At 44.2% G+C, this 16,786-nt stretch overlaps 1 long non-coding RNA gene across 1 annotated transcript; it reads left to right on the forward strand.

The window, feature by feature from the left end:
* The first annotated feature begins 219 nt into the window (after positions 1 to 219).
* On the forward strand, positions 220 to 9,961 carry LOC308195132. Its single transcript, XR_013951285.1, has 3 exons — positions 220 to 1,717; positions 7,197 to 7,267; positions 8,734 to 9,961. It is a non-coding gene; the product is annotated as an uncharacterized lncRNA (long non-coding RNA).
* The last annotated feature ends 6,825 nt before the right edge of the window (positions 9,962 to 16,786 follow it).

Genomic DNA, 16,786 nt, shown 5'->3' on the forward strand with positions numbered 1-16,786 from the left:
TTCCCCACACCTCGGTTACCCCTGCTGTGCCAGGGCCTGGCCTCCGAGTACACCTTCCCCTCCCTGCTCCCAGGCAGCTCCCATGGGAAGCCTGGAAGCCGCAGGAGCTCCAGCTTGGAGGCTGATTAGTGCCAGCTTCTCAGCCAACAAGCGTGCGCCTTTCACATTCAAATATTGCATTGCTCCTCTGCAGACAAGGGACAGGAGCTGAGGGAAACACTGAGGACCCTTGTGGCGGCATCTGCCTGTGCCCCATTTATGTAAAGTTTACCAACAGCACTCCCTGTGAGGACTCCAGAGCATTTCTTTGCTCTGGGGATTACTTTGGAGATCCAGCTGGGAAAACCTACCTCCCTCCCCATCCCCTATGTGATGTCCTTTCAGACTTGGAGACCTCTCGAGTATTTTGCACGGTGTAAGGAGGTATTCTCCTCCAATGTGCTGGATTTTTTATTTATTTTTTAATGTGTCTGGTGGGAGAGCAGAGCTTGGTTTCTTTGCCTGGAGAGAGATGCTCTTCATGGCAGGAACTCAGCCAAAGTGAGTGGCCAGATACTGCACACCAGCATAGAGGCATGAGACTGGAAAAAAAAATCTGGCTGCTAAAAGGACATTGCAGTCAATTAAAATTAGACAAGGGAAACTATCACTTAGGGACCCTCAAGCATTTTTTTTTCCCTGAGGTCTCCATTTCTTGCCTCACTCTGGTTTGCTCAGGGCCTACTCTGCACAGACAGCAGTTTGTTTTTTGAGAATGGGCATCCTGCCCTCTGAGACCCATTACTTCTCTCCAAATTACAGGGATATAAGATTTACTCCAGGGCCCAGGGCTAAATGCAGACTCTGGCATAGAGGCAGATATCTGGGGGATGTTCTGGTGGCCTTGAGCTCTCCCAGGATCATCCCCACATGAGGAAGGCCCTGAAGAAGTCACAGGACACATGAACTGGGACCTTGGCCAGCAAAGCCAGGCACCCAAAGGGACCTATTTGTTAGGGAGAGGAGACAGGGAGATGTTACAGTAAAGGACCAAAATTCTCTTTTGACTCTATACCATAGACCATACAAATATCTTTAAATATATTCCTGGCAACCCCATCTAGGTATCCTTTTTTTTTTGAGCATGGGATTTGAACAAGATGACCTCCAGAGATCCCTTTCAACCCCAACCATCCTGTGATTCTGTGATCTTCTTATTTCCAATGTGAGTGTTGGATCTCTCCCAGCTGAGCGACCACAGGTGTCAGTGCTGATGACAGGAGACAAGACTTTCAGCAGGTCCTATCATTCAAGACAGAGCCAGCTCAAGGCTTCTCCACCATGAAGATATATGAAATTTGCAACCAGAAGCAGCTGTGGGAGGGAGGGAGCTGGGCTGAAAAGTGGGGCTGGAGGAACCCTGCCCCCCTGGGGCAGTGCTGTGCGGCAGGGACCATGCCTGCTGCTTGAAGGGATCAGTCTCTCTATCCTGGTGTCACCACCGTGCTTCAATCCCAGGGAGATGCACAGCTGTGGCTGACATGCACAATGTGTGAATGAGCAAAGGCCACTCTCTTCCCTGCTCCTTCTGCTTGCAACACTTAAATCAGAGAAGCAATAACAAGCCTCTGTCTCTTAAGATAAAAGGGATATCAGCTTTCACCGGGCTTTTCTCCAGTTGTCAGAAATCAGGTCAAGGGGCTGGGTTAAACAATCACTGCCTGGCCTTTCCTTCAAGGTAAGTGCAACTTAATTCTCTTGCTTTGCACCGCACTGCCTTCTCTCAGGTTACTTTTCATGATGGGGAGGGGGACTCAGAAGCTGCTTGGCCATACTGGTGGACATTGCCTGCCTCACACTACTATTTTTAGTCCAAGTTGGCACTCTGTCTCTGATTTTTAACATCTCACGTTAATGTTGGTAGAAAATAATATCCAGGTTTTGACAATACATAAATGACCTCTAGCTCATGTGAGGGTTTCCATCCTTATGAAGACCACTGTCAGTTATTACTGTGGAGTGCTATATGCAACTGTGCGGCTTGGAGGAACAAGGGCAAGTAAAGATTGTCTCACAGATTTACATCTCACTTCACTATACACTCAGAGTCCCGTTAGCCAGGATGAAATGAGATCCAGTTCTGAACCATCCCTTTTGGCTTCTGCAGCAACAGAAGGAAAGGCAAGGCAGTCAGCCTCCTCTTGGCAGGCTCAAGCCCATCTCCTGAACATTTGTTGTTCGGGGCAGGGGGAAACTGAGTCAAGTCATTCTCTCTCTCTCTCTCTCTCATTTGCAAAAAAGCTAAAATTGTCTGGAAATGAGATTCAGAAATGCAAGCACTCCTTCTGCAAGCCTTCATCAGTTCAGGAGCCCCAAATAGTTATTAGCAGGTGGCTCTTGTCTAGCCACAGATGAATCCCCCACCGGGATGATCAGGCCTGCAGCAGTTATGGGCAGGACAAGCCCAAAATATCTCACTGTTCCCCACTGCCCTGGCAAGATCAGTTCTTGAGCTAGGCATCTAAGACATCTTAGAGCTGGAGTGTAAGGTGTAGGCTCAGTCACTGGTTCTGTGAGAGGTATTAAACAGTACAAAGAGTCTGCAGGAAGCCACTGGTGAAGTGCAGTCTTCAGGAAACTCAGACTTGTTTTTGGATCAGATCTGTACCTGTCCATCTGGCAAGGCTGAAACTGATTCCAGCCTGGGGGATTATCCTAACCTCGCTCCAGTGGTTTTCAGTGTTGTTTTGAACTCAGGTTGGAGTGGAAGAAAATTAAGATGCAGAGAAGGGGAGATGCTGCTGGAGGAAGAAATGAAATGTCATTCTTCCCACCGTGATGCCTAGCTAGCCCTGGATAAACAAAGCCCAAGATGTACATATTGAGATTACATTTGTCTTATCTGTGATCAGACATTGCTGGAAACAGAACTTGTGAAACAACAGTGCGAGAATAACAGTTTTCACTGGTAAGGAACAAGCTGTTCTTGGAGTGTAGAGGGAGTTTTGACAGCCTTATCAACAAAAGGAGCCTGTTATAAATGCTGCCCGATTCTCACCCCATACAGTCCAGACCCATGGCGGGACCTGGCTATAGTTCAGCAGGAGAGAAGTGCCTCCACGTGTTTCCAAACTCCACCAGATGCATAACTGCATCTTCAGGCATGTAAATATCTTTAGCAGCCTGCCTATGCCTCCCTCCATACCTCATTTTTGTGTGTGATAAATAGAGTGTCCTACCTCAGGGCTGCTGAAGGAAGAAATGTGCTGAAGGCCGAAAGGTGCTCAGATGCCTGGGGTGCTGAGGAAGTCAGCAAGGAGGCCTGGATTTCTTCACCAGTCTTCTGGGAGATGGGGCAGACTCATCCATCTGCCTTGATCTGTGCCCCATGGTGAGGATCTGCATGCAGGGTCCCAAACAGCGAGCCCAAGGAGCCAACAGCAGCACCAGGACCTCACACATACAGAGGGAGAAACCCACGGGGCTGGGGAAGCATGGCAGCAAGTGCTTTTCAACACCATTGTGCCGTGGTGGAGGAGCTACCTCCTCGCCTGGATATGCACCAGGATGAGCTTCAGGCTCCCTTCTCCCACTTCTGCCTTGTGATGGGGAGCACGGGCCACATTTTCCCCTGCTGGTCTGAAGCTAGAGGTGCATAGAGCCCCTGCGGCATCGTTTATTAACATTACCAGCTCTGTATTAACTTCACCTTGACTGTGACCATTGCCTGGCTTGCTTTGAAGCACGCTACTGTTTTCCTGGCTTGCATTAGCAGCAGTGTCACCAAAGCGCGGTGTTACAGCAGCCCGAGCTGTCAGATGTGCCTGATTTGCTTTCAGCGCAGTGCCAGATGGGCACGAGGCTGCGCACGAGCAGATCCTGTTGCAAGACTGGAGTCCTGGGACATGCACGCGTGTGTGCGCATAAGGGTTCATGCATTCGGAGAAATAACGTTTCCCCTCCATCTGAGGCCAGCAGACTGAAATCCAAGCAAGCCTAAACTTCTTTACCATTGACGCCATAACAGCGTTTTGAGGTTTAGAAAAGGAGCGGAAAAAATGTGTTGCTGTAGTAAGGGGACTGTAATAAGATCTTAGCCTTGGAATAAGGCGCTTCTCGGTGAGGCAGCGAGCTCTGCAGCGCTTCCGCCTCCTCGAGATTTGTGAGGAGAGATGTGCCCCAAAGAATGCTAGTCATCCCGAGCGGGGAGAAAAACGTAGCCGAGGGTGAACGGAAAGACATCCAGGAAAAACAGGAGAGCAAGGATATTCTGTTCTCCTTTCACCTCCCTTAGCTCGAGCAGAAGTGTGTTGCTGCAGAGGCTGCTGGTAGCGCGGTTCAGGAGCTCACAGCAGCACTTAAAAAGACTCAAACTGCGTCAAGTAGAGGAGAATAAAGTGCTTGTACCGCAGACAACTGGTTGTCCTGATCTGCGCCCGCTTTTCTCTGGCCTGTAGGGACCAGAGTTGCATGGGTGTGAAGCCAGGGCTGAGGCTGCCTCCCACAGCTCAGCAGCTCCTGGATCCATTGCAACACAACTCCAGGTGGGGCCATGGGGGCTGGTGACGCAGCAGAGGATGATGACACTACAAAAGGCAGGGAGGCTCCAAATAGCTTCTCGTTCACTCCTCCAAGTCTGGCCAGGGGAATATTTGTTCCAAAAGAGGTTTCTTTTGATTGCACTTCAGAGCACAAAGTCTGCAGCTGTCCTTAGTACTCAAGAAGAGCTACTAAAGGCAATAAAAGGTCCTCACCATGTTTCCCATTCTTAAATAGTCCTGGGTAGTCTGGGCTGTCATGTTCAGTGATGTCAAAGCTGACTTACCACACAGGTAGATCAAAGAGAAACATCAGTTCTAGGCTTAATATAGATCAAAAATGGAAAGATCTAATGTTACAAATTATCATAGAAGGAATAGAGGGAAGAACAACTTTTTTTTTCCATGATAAATCCATAGTGTGCCAGCACTTTTGCACAGTCTTGATCTCCCTGTCTCAGAAAAAAATAGTGGAGAAGATACAGAGAGGGCGATAGGCATTGTCAAAGGTCTGGGCTACTCTGTACACAGAATAATTTCAGCAGGACTCTTTATCCAGAAAATGCAAAAATGGAGATAGGTTATGGAGTTAAGTGGGATGGAGATGATGAGAACTGAACAATTGTTCATCATCCACCCACCATGAGGGGACCACATGAAACTGGCTGGGGCATGTTGAAAGCAGACTGAGGTGGTGGTCCTGCACTCAGTGAGTACCTGAGCTCTGGAGCTCCTTGTCAGGAGACACTGGGTGCTGAGAGGTTATGTGGGTTTTAAGTCCATTGGCCAGTATTTTCTCACAGAAGAGAAATTCATGAGAACTGTTAAATGCCAGAAGATCAACACTGGATTCAGGAACCAGAAAGAAAAGATAGAAAGGGAAAGAATGAAAAAGAAAGAAAGAAGGGTCTAGTCTTGTTAGGTGGTTAGGTGTAGCTAAAAAAATAGATAGAAAGGAATAAGAAAATGGAGGGAATTTCTTGTGTTTCAGAATAACAGGTGCCTGGGGAATGAAGTCAGGCTGGTGGGAGAAAACGTTCTACATGAATCTATACACAAAGGTACTCCAGCAAGTATTGTCTGCTGAAGACGGTGTCTCCAGGTGCTTGCAGGGCAGCAGCCTGGTGTCTAAAGAAAATGCTGTAGCAGTAATTCAGTGAATTCTTCAGAGGAGCTTGTGATGCTCTGACTGCATATGAGCGTGTTGTCTAGGAGCAGAATACTGGCAAGGAGGTTGAGAAGGGTGCAAATTTTTGTTCAGCTCTAAACTGAAATTCTTCTGAAGTTTGTTCCTGAGATGATGTAACCACTTCTCAGGGATTTGAGTCCAGCTATTCAGCAGAAAGGAGCGTTATGAGCCAGAGCCTCCTCTAGCTTATCATCAGAGTGAAGCCAACACTCCAGGCACAGCGCAACTGGGACCACTGTGTTGTTCCTTGGAAATCGGCCAGGTCTGCAGCTGAGACATTATCAAAACACATTGCGTGTGAGCAAGTATTAGCCTGAATCTCTGTGATTATAAAGAAAGCTGAATCTTGAGTTTCATCACAAAAACATACATTTCATTGGGGCTAATCAAGTTGATGGGCTGAGACCTCAGCGCCTGGGATCCTGACTGTGTGGGTAGCTACCACAGGACAGATGTACGATAGGCACGCAGTGAGATGTGTATCAGCACAGCTCATCCCACCACGCCAAGCCACATTATTGATGGGAATTGCACTAGTTGCTGATTGAGTTGTTTCTGTGATTAAAAATCCAGGAAAAGCTCAAGAAGTTTAGTCTTGCTGCATGTTAGCCTTCTAAAACTCAGGTGGCTGGTCCTAGCTGCTTCCCTAGGAACTTTCTACAGGCATAGGGGGGTAAGGCATTTCCAGGGAATGACTGATTTCACCTATCTTTGAAGCTGTTTTAAGATGGAAATGCTCATCTGGACTCAGAGGCATCTGAGACAACAAGTTTAGACTCGAATCCCACTTTCAGACGATTAACATTAGATGAGATAAATTCCTTATGAGGGTTCTCGAATTTTAATTCTTTCTTCAAATCTATTGCTGACAGCTCAAATATTTCCCTGCAAGGTTTCTTTTCCCTACAGTTTAAGGGAAAAAGTTCACTGTTCCAACTTAGTGGAGACTTGAGCAGGTGAGGATTTGTACAGTAAATCCTTATTCGAATTTCAATTAAATTTCAAGTAAAGTAGCTAAAATCAGGTAGTAATAAAATGATGACAGACACTTTTTCACCAGTGATGGGGTGTTGCACATTACAGAACTTATTTTTCTCAAGTTCTTTTTTTTTTTTTTTTTTGTAATTGTATTATTAAGTCTCTGTTCTTATGGGATATGAGGGATAAAATTTAATGGAAATTCCATAGCATTCGCAATAGCTAAATCGGAAAAAGAAGTCACTGTAACTGTGAGGGACTTACTAACTGCTGGCCTGATCCTGCCACCCAGTGTGCATGATATTTGCTTGCCTGAATGAGCCCATTAATCTCAGTAGAGCTGCTTACATGCAGAAACATTGCAAGTTCACATCAGCCTTCAGAACCATGGTATGCATTCGATGCATTCAGCTGCCGGTTCTGCAAAGGGGAATCAGGACAGATCTTCTGATGGGGAATATGGATTTTTTTCATTACTGGATTTCACTATGTTTGTTTATCTATTTTTCCAGAAATGCATGTTCTCACACATTCATCAACTATGAGACTGGATATAAATACAAACCAAGGGATAATTCTAATGGTTAGTGAGATTTTTAATTAACATCTGGAAAGTATTTTGAACAATTTCTCATGAAAGATATGCAACCTAGAGCAGAGAGTGTAGCAGAAAAGCTGAATTTTATTCCCCTTCTCTGTCTTGAATGAGACATTTTTGTCTCTTGAAACAAGTGGATGAGAAAACGAATCCTTAGGCAATAGATTTCCACTCATCGCCAACAGAACATGTTCATCTACTGTTAGATGTACAAAGTACCTGTATTTTGTTTATTGGCCCCTTGCAGAAACTGGTCGTGCATGTCTGGAGTAAATCACTTGTAAATCAAACATAACAAACTAAGAAAGCAATCTATAGGGTTTCTTAAAATAATCTCTGTTGTATATGTGCAAATATATAAACTTTGCAGCTCTTGCAGGGGTGTAGCTGGGGACAGAATGTTACCCTTTGAGTTTGGGTGGTTTTGTGAAACACATTTTAAAAAGCCCACAATATGCCTCCTAGAGTCATAAGTCAGCGGTTGGGTGACTGGTTTGAATTAAGACAACGAACAAAGACAAACGAAACATAATCCTGCACGTCTGTACATTCTGGAGGCTTTCCTCTTCATTTGGTGTCAGTACTGAACCAAAAGTATTTAGAGAGGCAATATTATTGAACACAACAAATAGGAAGCAAAGCATAATTTTTGTTAGGGGTAAGTCATCCCTTAGGCAGAAGCATTCCATCAGTCTTACTGCATTTCACTGCACTGAATTATGGTTAATTTGTGGTCGGAAAAAATAGAGGCACTGTGGTTACTGCAAATTATATACTGTGTTTCCAGTTTAAAGGGAAACAAAAGGCATGTGTTGTAAATATAAACTTTTTTCTCCAATTTTAAAAACAAAAATCCATTTGGATGCTTAGTTCAGGCTCTATTCAGCGTCTATAGTAACTATGCTCTTTCAATGCTCATTTAGGAAGTATTTCTCTAGTGGGAAAATAAAAATCAGTATGGTTGAATAATTGGCAACTATGAGTTAACTGTATTCTGGTGTCTAGCTCTATACAATGGTAACAATATTTGCTCCCTAATGGTACAACTAGAAAAAGAACATTTTTGTTTTGAGCAATGACAATTATTAGCCATTAGAAGAAAATACCAACACAAATGTTGGATTCTCCCATCATTTGGGATCTCTAGCTCAGCACTGTAGCTTTTTCCAAAGGATATATGCCAAACATTAGAGCTTGAGGCAGGAATTGCTTGTTAAGACTTGTTTCTTAGGAAGTAGGCTAAATGATCCAAATGGTGGTTTTAACCTTAAGATTTTTGGCTTAGGGACTGCCATTTGGGACACAGTTTTTGTTTTGTTGGGCCTTGACCATGGGAACCTCCTTAGCAGAGATATGCAGTTTTGATGATGTCTGCTGTACATTTTGCTTTCAAAAACTTGCATTATTCTGCAAATCACTGAGCCTTGAATATTGCCTACTGTTCATTTCAGAAAGAAAACCAGTTAGTCAGAAATGAAAGGTTCCCTCTTGTCACTGATGCAATATTTCTGGAAAAGAAAGCTCCATTCTCCAAGGCTGCTTGCTAGCTTGAGTAACATGCTGAGGACCTCCAAACCCAAAGGTCCATATTTTTGGGAATTAAACCAAGAAGAAATCTGGGTAGCCTGGTATTGAGGAAGGCAGAGGTCCTCTGTGGACGCAGGAGACGTGATGGAGGATTTTGTACTGCTGGAACTACTGATTGCAGGACTGAGAAGAATGCTTTATACAGCCACAAAGCTGAACCTGCCTCTTCCTGCTTCCAGAAGTGACCTTGAAGTAGAATTTTTGGACATCATAAGCCTTTCCCCCTGCAACAGTGTCATGCAATTTTGTGTAGCTCTTTGTTACCCAGGGCTGTAATCAATGTATCGGTTTATTTGGGAGAATGTGCTCGTGTTATATTGATAGGTCTGTAGTTAGGCATTAATGGCAGTGATTACTACTGGTTCAGCCAGGGCTAGAAACAATGGAAAAATCTCATGATAAACTCTCAAAACTTGGCTGCAATTTTGCAAGCACAAGTAGTTTTGGAACTTTAGATAAGCTTCCAAAGGTTTAGATCCAGGTCCAAACAAAACGCAAACGCTAAAATTATGAGGCTTGTGCATCACTAACACATACTCCCATATTTACTTCCATGAGGAAATACTAAACATTTTATGGATTTTTCATGCCCCAGTTGGTTCTCTACACTGGCTGGGATTTCTGTAGCCTGCCTTTGCAGCTATATAGACATCAATAAAGATGAATAAAGCTGGGCAGTCAGATTCTAATTTATGCTGATCGTTTGGATAGCTCAGGGCACTTCAGCACACATGCTTAGCCAGTGACCTTTCACACTTGCCTTCTAGATCAAAGCATTTTATTCGTCCACTTCCAAGAAAATCACAAAGACAAAATTCCCATTCAGCATGCCTTTATTAATCTACAAAGGGCCAAATCCTGACGCCTTTAATCTGCTCCTATTAGTCACCGCAATGATTTAAAGAGCAGAGCGTTGCCTTCAGAGGGCTGGGCCCAAAATCAATATGGAGAAAGGCCAAACTCTCTGTAGATATAAATGAAGACAGGACCGCTGAGTTCAGACGGGATCTCACTGTCTCCATACTCCCTTGCTTCCAAGACATTTGTCTGTGAATCTGATAAATCCTCGGCAAAAGTTAAATTTCCCTTGTGCATTTTTCACTTTGCTGCTTTCTGCTGAACGCTGACTGTCTCCTTGCAGACGTTTGCTGTGCTGGGTCTTGCTTGCTTCGGGAAACTCACTGGGTGGCCCTCGGAGAGATGCACCAGGATAGGCAGGTGCTCCATGCTTCACAGGATCTAGATGCACAGTACCTAGTCTAGATTTCTGATTTCTTCATAGCTAAGTACATTCAGACAATTTCTACAAGTGCTCGTGCAAAAGGATCTGTTCTGTAATCCGTCGGTGCAATCTGTTCGGGTCTCTTGAGGCTGTAACAGGCGAACTCCCTCAAAACTTGCTTCCAATTCACAACTGTGTCAATGAAAGGAGAATCAGGGCATCTGATACACACACATGAGAATAAAAAGCATCCCTGACAACTACGGATTGGTCACAACTTCAGTTTTCCTCCTCCTGATTAATTTTCATACTTCTGAAAAGACAAACTTCTGTTCACTCCTTATGGTTTATGTTTGCTTGTGTTTGATACTATTTAAATGTGCTTTAAAAAATCAAGCAAGCTCAATTTCTTGCTGGTGCTGAGCTTCCTTTTCAGGCTATGTTCTCACTCTGACTAAATCCTTGTTAAAAAAAGTATGCACAATGCAACTAACTATTTTTTATTTTAGATTTTTCATCAGTTTTAACAGCAGTTAACACATTACTGTAAGGATAAAAAGGTTGATTAAAAAATTGTAACGAATATATTTTCTTTAACAGAATATTAGTTTTTCAGTAGAGCACCTTTTCACAATAGATCCTTCTTTACATAGAAAAATCTGTTAGTAAAATACTCACATGAATTTAAGTAGAAATGAAAACTAAATATTGCAGCTATTACTTGGAACACAGGACAAATCTGATTCTGCTGAAAATATCAGGACTTTTCCCGGTGAGTATACTTTTCAGGACAGATAAAGGAATATCTCTTTTATGTCTGTTTCACCTGGCACACAATATGCCAGCTGAAAACCAATTAATGGTTAGTGATAATTATCCGAGATTGAAATTTCTGCCTATATTCATTTTTAATGAAGGGTTTGAAATATTAAAAGCAAGGAAATAGGCAGATCAGACGACAGATTCATAACCCAGCTGTGATGCCACAGACAGGATTAATAAAATGAAGACGAATACATGTTTTTAATGAGCTAGGACAGAGCTAATATGTTAATGAAACACCAGTTTTAGACACCTGACCATAGAGAATTTCCTTTTTCCTGCTAGAATTTGGATCAAGGTTGAATTGCGGGTGTTTTTCACACACTTTAGAGAACTGGATACCAAGAGGAGGATCTCTTGGTGCACTGCTGCCATGCATCTCTTTGGGAGCAGGGATGTTTTCCTGCAGACCCTCAGAGACCACTGACCTCAGCACATGCTCTGGGAGCTCTGAGGGTGGTCGTTTTACATGTTCAGAGCTCCTCTAGGAGGTCTGAAATGGCTCTGAAGGGTGTGAAAAAAATAAAAATGTACAAGGTAGAAATGCACGTTGGTACAAATGATGCCATAGGAAACTGCCGGAGTCTCAGCGAGTCAACATATGCGCAGGCATGTTGAGCTGAAAGGCTGTTATTTCATCCTGAGCTCGCACGCTTGTGCCTGGCTTTTGGAAACATACTCACTGTGTACAAGCTCGGCCATACATAGGTTTTGCATCACTTTGCAGGCTCTGTAGTCCTTTGTGCTTCTGTGTCTCAGTTCCCCACATGGTGTCTGCAGGACACCTGTAGGATTAAGGTATGCTGTCACCTGGACCTGGGTACCCATATCCTGAATATTGGTAATATAAAATGTGCTTGGATCAATAATTGCTGCTATCACATTTACACTTAGACCAATAATCTCAAAAACGTTTGTTTAAAACAAAACAAAGAGAAGCCCGAGGGGTATTTCGAGATCTCTGACCACTCTGAGAGTTTTGTAGGTGCAGTCAGAGCCCCTGCAAGCAGAAGGATATTTGTAACCACCAGCTAACTGCATCACTCCGCCCTTTTTCTTGCCATCTCTCTCTCTATATATGTCTTCAGGAAAGGTGCAGCAGTGCTAAGAAAGAGTATTTCTGGTGCAGCCACATGAATTTGCTACAGGGTCTTGACAAACTGCTTCTCCAGCCTGAGTCCCACTCAAATTCACAGGGACTTGCTGACACACAACTCCAGTTTCTGAACTGCTCTGGGTGCCTCACTGCCAGATCGCCTGCTTCAGACAAGTGCTAAAAAGGACCGCGTTACTATCCCCAGCCCAGGCCAAAGCATCTGGCAACACAATGAGTGATTTTTCAGCCTGCTGGCCTGGCTCACACAATTTGAGTCTTAATTCAGCTTCTCCTGGCAGGACTCTCACACTGTTGCCTGCCTGTGGATGTGTGTCAGCTGGATGCCTCGTTCCTGTGGAGGATGAAATGGAGCCAGGCACCAAGCAGATTTTTCATCTTTGAACACCACCTTTCTTTGTTTTACTTGTAACTGTTTTCATGTTATGGCTTACTCACCTGAGGGACAGTGTGATGATGCTAATCGCTAGGAATGACACAAAAGAGTTCATTAGTAGTGAGCCTCTGAAAACCGAGACCTGTAGATCCTTGGAAAGAAAAGGGCCTTGAGGAATCTTGCAGTGAAGTCGTCAATGGGTGTCCCTTACAAACAACTCCTGGCATCAGAAAACTATTGGGGGGAATTTCTGCAGAGACAAGAGTCTCAGCTGTCTTCTAGACTGCCCCCATTTAAATGATGAAATCTGCCTCTGATGTTAAATAAATAAATAAATATGAGGAAAACTGTGTCTGAGAAATTTATACCTATGTAACGCTTATCAACCATACAGAAAATTACACCTGTGCAGTTTATGGGGTAAAAGCATCACCTTTAACTTTGTTGGCAAGCTGGAGTTAGAGTGGGAATGCACAGTGCTGTCAAGTGCAGGAGTCCTGCTGCACTGCCAGGCGGTGTTACCAACCGAGGAGATTTTCCATGAATACTGGAGTTTCCCAGCAGACAGGTGTTCAGCTGGCTGCAGCAGCAATCAAAGGGGACGTCCTACAGGAGGGAAAAAGCCTTTTATGCTCTCATGATTCATGAAAGATGAACAGAGTAACGAGACCAATGCTGGTATTGCAGACATCTTTCCAATTTCTGTCTGATGTTCATGTGCTTCAAAGATGCTGTGCACTCTGCTGACAGGACATGCTGCTGCAAACTGGAATGGAGGACACATGTCCCTGGGCTTTATCTAACATCTAACCTTGCTTTGATGTTATCTCTGAAGGGAAAGGTCAGGGAAAATTGCTATCTTTTCCCAACAAATTGAGCAGATAAGCAAAGTCCTGCAATAATAGTTGGCAAAGAAGATTGCCTCTTTAAAGTCAGCTTGCTGCAGCAGGGATCAGCCACTGGCTTTGGCAGGTCTGCAGGAGCCAAACTGATGAGGACTGGGCTGAGCAGCTCTGAGAGCTGCAGAGCTGATGGGAGCCCAGGGCCAGCTGGCTGAATAACTGAAACACTGGAGACCCCAAAATCCATGAACTGGAGAAGAGCAAAGGGGAAGAGAGAAAGAAAGGGCCTACATCTTCTCCCCCAGGGACCTGGTGGCTTCTTTCCAGCTCTTTGATGCCACATAGCAAACACGTCCACGGGGCTCCCTGTGCTGCACCCCAGCACTCTGTGGTCGCTGTGGTCATCTCACACCACGTCCTCCCCGTCCCTCCCCATCCTCGCGTGACACAGCGCCGATGACATTGCCACACCACACGATGCAGCCTGTTGGCAGGGGGCACGCTCATGTCACACGGCTGGCACGCTGCAACGAGCCCCACTTTTCTGTACCATTTGCTTTCCAAACCGGTGAGGACATGCAGTGTGCCAAGCAACAAGGGAAGATGCAGGAATGGCGTGATTGAAAATGTTAAGTAATCACCAGGAAGTTAAATGAGCTAGTTTCCAGGGGAAGTTAAAGGATGAGTTTGTGTGTGTGTGTATATATATAATATATTTATATTTATAGTCATATACATGTTTATATACATATTTGTATGCACCAAGATAGAAGATGAGGATGGTTTTAGAACAGAATTTGCAAACTTTCAACATTTCCTCTGGTACGATATTTCCTCGGATAACGTGCAACTGATGTGTGGGGGTTGCTCCACATCTATTTCCTATTGCAGACAGAGCTATTACTTAGGTAATCAATATTTAATCTCTATTAAGGGGAGTCATTTTTAAGCCTGCTTTAAAAAGTGCATCTGCAGCACTGGGTATAAATCACGGCCCTGCAGAGCTGTGCTGGGCTCAGGATATTTTCCTGTATCTCGAAGGAGGAACAGCCCTTTGCATGGGGAGGGAAGGAAAAAGAAGGAAAGAAACCGGAGAAGCTTGGATAGGTCTGCCTATTTCAGGCAATGGAGTGAGTCCAAAATAGCACAGGCTTGATTCACACCCTGGTTTTTGTAATGGTGATAGAGAACATGGGCAAAAGGTATCAGCATCTGTCCTGCCGTGAGTCAGCAGCTGCAGCAGAGCTGCCTGCAGCCATCCCTCTCCTCCGCTCCCAGAAAGGCAGCTTGGGCAAAGCTGAAATGTTTTGCCGAGATACATTGGTTTGTAACAGGAAGGGCTGGGGATAGACCGATAGAGACAGGCTCAGCTGCTGAAGGCTACTCTACTGGCTGGGAATGCAGAGAATCAGATTTAATCCTTTCTCTGCCTAATTTGGAGTGATCTGGGATGAAAGTGCTGCTCTGGGTGAAGGAGGGCAGGAATTTGAATCTGTTCTGGTGGGACCTGCGTAGAAAGTTTCTTATTCAAAGCACAGTTTCAAAGCAGCCTCAGCAGACTTAGTCCCCACCACGAAGCACACCAAGGGACAAAGGGTGAGCACCCCAGCCTCACTGGTTGCCAGTGGTCAGACTGGTCCCAGTTTAGGCAGTGACTGTGGTGGTGTGAGCTCAGGGTGTTTGTCCCTGCTTCCCACCCCAGCCCTGACTCTGTGACCCCCCCAGGGAGAGGAAGGACTCCCAGCCTTTCAAAAGACATTCATGATCGTATAACCACATAGTTTTTATGCTGAAATACCCTTTTTTTTTTTCTCTAAGAGCTATACAGATAGGTGAATTCAGTAGGAACTGGATGGGGTAAGTTTCCTGGCTTTGAAGTGACAGCAGTGCCAGTTTTAGCAGTATCTGAATAAATCAGGACAAGAGCAAGGGTGAGACACATACCTGTGTGCCCAGCACTGAAACATACCTGATGCACCAATTTTCCTACCTTTCACAATGATATAAACCTGTGACTGCTCTCCCCAGCTGCTAACTGGTCTCATAGAAATACATACAGGATTGGGACACCTTTAACAGCACAGAGACATTTTGTTTAGATATGATTTGGCTAAAGATTTTGAGAAAACATTTAAGTATTAGGCATAAAAACAATAAAAAAAATTTTAAAAAAAGCATGGGGGGGGTTAGATTTATTCTGAGATTTATCAGAATTATCAGAAATAAAGCCTGAGTCAACACAGCTTCATTATTTGCAGTCGTGGTTCAAGGCCAGCAGAATGCATCAGCCGCACAAAGGGCATGCCGGCCCAAGGCTGCTGAAAGTTAATATTGTGCAATATTTCTGCAGATGTGCAATAACAAGCTATTCCCAAAACCAAGGCTCAGTTCAGCAGAGATCGAAATCAGCAGAAAGAATGAGCACAGAACAGCATCAGAAGGCACCAAGTAATCCACCCATGACAAAAAAAAAAAAAAAAAAAAAAAAAAAGGCATGTATTCTCTTGGTTTCGTTTGCTCCAGGGCTCTGCTTTCTGGCTGTTCACACCAAACACATGGTGGCTTGCTTCTAGGCTCCTGCTTGGATTTCAGCACTTTGCAACACACAAAAATAAATAAATAAATAAATAAAATCTGGGTGTGACTGAGGGAATAATTTATCCCAGGATCTGCTCCCAACAGACAGTGCAGATGTGCCAGAGTTGGCTCTGGTTTATAAATGGCCAGCACGCAGGTTTTTCTTCTCCAAAGGGAGCTACTTCTCCAAGGCATTGTCTTCCATGGTTGGATGCCTCTCATGTTTGATGTGAATCAAAAACAGTGTCTTATTTCAAGACTAATGCAGTACACTTACAGGTTTCAGCAGCCAGAAAGGGCCAGTCCACTCTATTAATGAACCCAAAGACTTCTGCCGTGATAGCTCAATGCCTGACAATATGTGTCTGATTATCTTCTGTCTGATTGCAGTGCTTGACAAGAGCCACAGGAGAATATTTAAGAAAGCAAATGCTCATGAAATAAATTATGCATAGGAAAAGCTTCAACTTGCCTTGATAGCAGGTGTTTTTTGCTCCGGTTTGTAGGAGTTTGCACTCCCTCTGAAAAGGAGTACTTTGGCTCATAGCCTCTGTGGATGTTCTCTGTAAGTAATGGGTAAGTCTTTTCGGAATTTGTCTAAAATAAGATGGTTTCACCTGTTTGTCATGCTGGAGAGAAGATGTGAAAACAACCCCCCCACCCCGATATGTTAGCCACCTTTTTTTGATGTTATCCTGGAAAGCATGAAGATAGAGAGGATGACACTGGTTTAAGAACTTGATGAAAATATATATATATATATATATATATATATATTGAATAAAGCTCTGGCGATGGAAAATACTTGCAGAAGTCATGGATAATGGGTGAAGACTGAAATCTTCACAAGTCCTTTAGATTTTTCAATATCAAAAATTCCTTCTGTGTGTGACTTAAGACTGAAGGCTGGCTCGTATTTCACAAAGATTGTTTGTCCCCACCTTCTCCACGCCGTTTGTTTTAA

Source organism: Anser brachyrhynchus (genome assembly GCF_964034855.1).
Source record: "Anser brachyrhynchus genome assembly, chromosome: 4".
NCBI lineage: Eukaryota > Metazoa > Chordata > Aves > Anseriformes > Anatidae > Anser > Anser brachyrhynchus.